Below are 6,000 nucleotides of genomic sequence, written 5' to 3' on the forward strand. Positions count from 1 at the left end.
TGTCAAATAGACAGCTGAGGAAGGTTGGCTGATCCGGAGAGATGAAAATATGTGTTACAGAGAAATTCTTTTTCTTTTCATCCTCATGCCAGCATGTCTGTCACACTCACAAAAATACATGCACACCTATGGAGACCCACCGATGTGTTCTGACACAATCACATGGACACACAAGCACTCAGATTTTCAACAAGCACACACACAATATATGCAATATTTTTTCCAATTAGTATTTATGCAGTGTGTACTTGGGAGGCAGCCTTAATCCATAAAAAATTAAATGTCTTCTATCAAATTCATGACACCTTTTTTAATATGTACGCCGATAGGGATGTAACTGTAATTTGAATAACCCAAAAAATGATTCCATGAATACTGATGGCTCATATCAGGAAAGCAGCTGGCATTCAAAATATTGATTTGATTCTTCGATCTACTGATTAGATGTAAAAAATTGGGTTTAGCAAAACTGACATGAGCTTATTTCTGGTCTTCTATATTCTGCTTTATGAACTGGCCCCCAGCTGATCACACGGTAAATCTAATTGTCAGCACGGCCAATTTTTTTGACAGCCATGCTGTAAAAATCAATGAAGCTTCTGTGTGCAGCGTAAACGTCTTTAAATCAGGCCAGCACCGCCTGGGATTTATTGATGGCATCATTTGTCATTTCTTCAGCGATATTTGAGAGAAAACACATGCTACATATTGTAAGCAAGCAAATAACTTCAAAGGCACGATCGTGTTTTGCTTTCAGTCGAGCACAAGGGACAACCATGAAGCCCGGGTCAGAAGACCTAATACCCGGTTTAGACCAAGGGCTCAACCAAGGTTGAATCAGGGTTGGCTGTGTGTTTGAAAGGGTTAATCCCAGTCGATCAACTCATCTTCACAACACCAGGTCGAGAGGTGGATTGGAGCAGGGTTGGACAAGGGTCAATTTCAAAGTGAATTGCACCAGAAAAACTATGAAGCTAGAATCGTTTCTTTATTACATGCGAGAGAAAAAAGATCTAAGAGTTAAAAAGGTTTGAGAGAAAAAGTTATCACACTCATAGCAAAAAAACATTTGATCTCTCTATCATCTCTATCCAGATACATTTCAGCAAATGCAGTGTGCTTGTTTTGGCAAGAACAATTGTATGTTTGTTGAGCTAGTATCTACCTCCAACTCCAGGCACTCATGCAGTTAAACTCCATGGATTCTCTTTTTAGTGTTGTCTTAAAAAAAAATCTGGGATGTTGTGTTATGTTTTTCAACCTCCAAGATGAATCTGTCGTTTTCCGTGGTGTTGTAAATGAGACATAAAGATCTTGAGGGGGAGGGAAGAGCAGGAGGGTAAAATGACTTTATACTTTTGCTGTTTTACACCTGCCCGAACACCCGTGACTTGCATGAAAATGGACCTGGCGCGTATTTTTAGCGGAGCGGATAGCTGCTTTATGCACGTTTCTGGAACGCGCCATGGCAGCGCAGTGGGGCCTAGTGGAAAACAGGGGTGAGACAAATACTTTGTTGCCTAAACGTTGAATGTAAGAATTATTTTAGACGAAATCCAAAATGTTAAAATAACCGTTATTAATTTCAATATAATATTTTGTCAAAGCCACTGGAAAGGGGCTAAAGGGCCTCCAGAGCCACAGGTTGCCTACCCCTGGGATAGACGTACAACGAATCAAATGTGAAGTAGTTCTGTGCAACGGACAAATGTAAACAGACTGCAGCATGCAGATGTAAGCTGTAATGGTTTGGCATTAATATGTCTATGAACGAGTGTTGTCTACTTTTCGTTTATAATTTGAAAATAGTAGTTCAACAGAGAGTTGCAGCTGCAGCCATTTTGGTTCTTTTCAAAAAGCTAGGTTTATGCTCGGGGGCCCTGTTACGAGTGTGCACGAACCAAAAATGAAGTCATAATATATTCTGTGTAAAGTGTGAAGGCTACGGAAGTCGTCAGCCATCGTCGGAAAGATAGAAATAGAAAATAGTTGGCAAATCCAGAGCCCAGTTGTCTGAACAAACTGGGGCCCAGAAACATCTGCCAGAGCAAATTAAACATGAGCCTGCAGATTCATCTGGTTGCCAGGCTAGAAAAAGTAAATTACACCCCCCTATAGAGGTCTTCCCTCAATGTAGTGTGTAAGAGAGGGGAGGTTTAGTTCCCAGGCAACAGGGAGATTTATAATGGCCATTCCACTTCTACAATAGTAGGATAGGCACCTACAATTTCACATCAGAGAGGTAAGGAGGGAGAAAAAGAGGGGTCCTGTACGGTAGCCACTGTGTTGGACGTAATGATGCAGAGAGAGAGAGAGAGAGAGAGAGAGAGAGAGAGAGAGAGAGAGAGAGAGAGAGAGAGAGAGAGAGCAGTAAAATATGTTTGTGTGCTGCCTCTCACCACAGGAAGCTGTTACGAGCCTGCTCAGGACCTGTATACCATTCATCCTCCACTACACAATTTGTCCATAAGGAATTAGGGAACCCTGGGGTGTAGTCTTTTTAATTAAAAGATATGACATCACCGAACGGCTGTAGCGTCCGTTGATTAAGACAAGCATGCATTTAATTGTACAGGTGTGAATGAGTCTCCCAGCATGTTCTATCCCATCATTGTTGTGGTGTGCTAATCTTTTGGTCCCTGTGGAGAACAGACATTGGCATTAACAGGCAGATCATTTTGTGGGGAGCTAAGGAAAGTGAAAAGAGGAAGGAGGAGAGAAAAAATCAACAGCACAATAACAACGGGACAAATTAGATCACGTTAATCAGTTAAGCTTAGATGCCAATCGGATCCAATGCACACAGGAAACAAGTTCTTTGTGTGGTTGGAGTCCTGTGGCCATAGTCTGCAGAGGGGGGTGCCTTCATGGTGATGTTGGAGTTTCAGTCAGTGTTTGGCGGCTGTATTCCGGTTATTCATGCTCGGTTTCCTCAAGGGAAAAGATGACGCTTGAATCCCCATGAGTGAAAACTCAACAACCTGGGGCTTAGGTTGGATTAAATAGCATGTAGTACATATCTGGTATTGTACTTCAACAAAAGAACAGCTTCCAAGACGAGAACAAGGGTTAAGCAAAATAAACCCACCCTTTTGTGCAAAATCTATACCAAATCCTGAAATAAGACGTCTACATAAAGAATATATATAAATTCTTTGTGTGCATTATTCCCATGCATTGGGTGCCATGCAGTGGTCAAGGCTCTACATAAAGACTGAGATTGCACTCAGTTCTCGGTCTTAGACTTTGTTATCACACACACACACACACACACACAGACACACACACACACACACACATCAGCTGGTGCAATGCAACAAACGGAAAACCCTAGGAGCACATTAACTTGCACAGCAGTTGGATTCACATGTTACACCAAAATACTTATTGTCAAGCTTCAAGTAATGTGTTAGTATCCGACCAGCTTTGGAACAAACCAGTCAGCGTTATAAGGGGCTACTGGCGGCTACAGGCATGGTTTATGTTTTGTGATGGCTGCAACTGTTCATTCAAAACAACAATAGCTGATGTGATAGGTGGATGGCCTCATACCCTGTTAGGTATGTGTTTAGAGCCTGCTCTTTTTCAGCTTTTGTTAGTCAGGGAGCCAAAGTCTAAAAAATGAGTTGAACCCGACATGGTCCGTGTCCCGCTGGAGCTCTGATTTGGTCTAGGTCGAGGTCGGCAGCGAAGCTTTCGAGCAATGTTTCCACGAATGTGGTACTACATGTTTGCAGCTGTCATTGTTTTCATGAAAATATCAATCTACACATTTGTGAATATTTTTTCTGTGATTTCACATTCAGAACACAGGTGTGTGAATATATTTTCTACAAGTGCAAATTTCAATTTACAAGTTCAGATGTTTTTACCAGCTCTTTTTTTTTTTTTTTTTTGTCACTTCTAATTCAGATCACATGGGTGTTACAAGTGCTTGATATTTACAAGTGCAAACTATATGTTTTCAAGTGCAAATTTTATTTTTACAAGTGCAAATTTTAACGCACAAGTTCAGATTTTTTTGTTCTGCAAGTTTTCACATCATCTTCTACAAGCACTCACCTTTTGCACCATGTTTACCTTCATAGTCAGCAAAGAACTTTGCACAGCATGGATGGAGTCATCACCATATCCATGTACATTAGCCATAGCTTTGTGGTAGGTGAGGTACATGCTTCATCAAACTCAGCCATCAAACATGATAGCTTTTCAGTTGGTCAGTTGTATCAGCACACAGAACTTGCCTTCTGTTCATGCTCTTCTGACAGGGCATCTAGGAGTAGATGGACGTTGTTGCTAAGCACTTACGTGTACTCCAGGTCCTTCTCTTCATCGACCAACCATCTGGCAAATGCTTCCCAGTGTAGGGCAAACATGGCTGCATACACCATAGTGTGGGCGTGCATGGTAGTTTTTACCACTGATGATTTTGTTTGCTGTTCCGCGGAGACAGACATCAGCTTTGAACATGATGTCTTCGATTCCAGTGGACTGCATCAAATGCCCAATGGCTCCAAGGAAATTGTGAGCAATGTGGAAGCCACCCATGCGCAAGATACGTTTGACGTACATCTCTTAGTTTTCTTTTGCAGACTCAGAACCACCTCATACGTAGATTGCTTGGTCACAAATGATGATATACTCTTGACCATGTTATCTCAACACATCCATGCAGTACTGAACTGAGTGTTCAACCACATCTGGGTTTGTTGACTTTGGAAAGAAGGCACTATAACAGTTGCAGGGGTGGTATCTAAATGGGAAATGCTAGGAATTAACTCCATGTTGGAGCAGCGTATCTTGGTTTCAGGTCCTCCAATAGTACAGTAGGGCAGCTATGCACCAACTGCCAGAGGATGCTTAGGTGAGAATTTTGAGAGTGGTCTAAAATTCTATTGAAGTTGTGATTATGTTGATTGCCAACTAGCAGTCATATCATCACAGAAGCAATGATTTTAGTTAGAATTGTGTATTTCTTTCTGTGAAATGAGAATACTGTTTGGTGAAAAAGACATGTTGACTGATGTCATAACTTGGGGGAATAGTTGCCAATGAATTAAAGATGAATGTATTGGAAAAAAGTGAGAAAACACCTTATTTTCTGCATTAAATTGAGCCAAAATAATGTTAAGATTTTTTTTTTAAATTGGATGTTGTCACCACATGTGTTCTGTGCCTCTGAATAGATTTACTGCCAGCTTATCCAACCATCCTTGAGTTTCCAACCTTATCCAAAGATTTCTATTAAAAAATGAAGCGTACATACAGTGGCAAGAACAAGTTTACACACCCATAAGTTGATTAAAAAGAGGAATAAAAACACATCTTTTGAAAGTCTTAATGCCTTAATTCAAAAAATTTTGGAAAATCCAACCTTTTAAGGACACCAATTGGCTTTGTGAATGAATAATGTATTGTATATAAATAATCTTCTTCATTAAAATACAGGAGGCATAAGTATACACCCCCCTATTTGAAATTCCCAGAGGCAGGCACATTGTTATTTTTTAAAAGCCAGTTATTTCATGGATCCAGGATACTATGAGTTCTATTGGCCTTTGGAATTTAAAATAACCCCCCCTCATATTACATACCCTACACCATAACTAGATATTGGCATGGTTTTATTTCAGTTAGCCTAATAGCTTGTTTGATTTGCATTGAGAGATGATCTTATGGAAAGTTCCCCATGTCTATCTCTTTGTAACTACCCTTCTGAAAAAGGGTAATGACCATTTTGAAAAAGAGTAACTACCCTTCTGAAAAAGGGTAACTACCTTTTTATTTAGAAGGGTAACCACCCTTTTGAAAAAGGGAAATTGAAACCATGTAAACCTATTCTGGCACAATCTCAAAATACAATTATGAACCTGAAAATGAGCAGAATATGGGCGCTTTAATTATAGGTGACATTCATGTCCTTTTACTTGTTTGTGCATGCAAATCATTTTCATGTTCATCATGTTCAATCTGCAGCCAGACTAGGTTGATATGGTGTTT

This window comes from Etheostoma cragini, chromosome 5 (assembly GCF_013103735.1).
Source record: "Etheostoma cragini isolate CJK2018 chromosome 5, CSU_Ecrag_1.0, whole genome shotgun sequence".
Lineage (NCBI taxonomy): Eukaryota > Metazoa > Chordata > Actinopteri > Perciformes > Percidae > Etheostoma > Etheostoma cragini.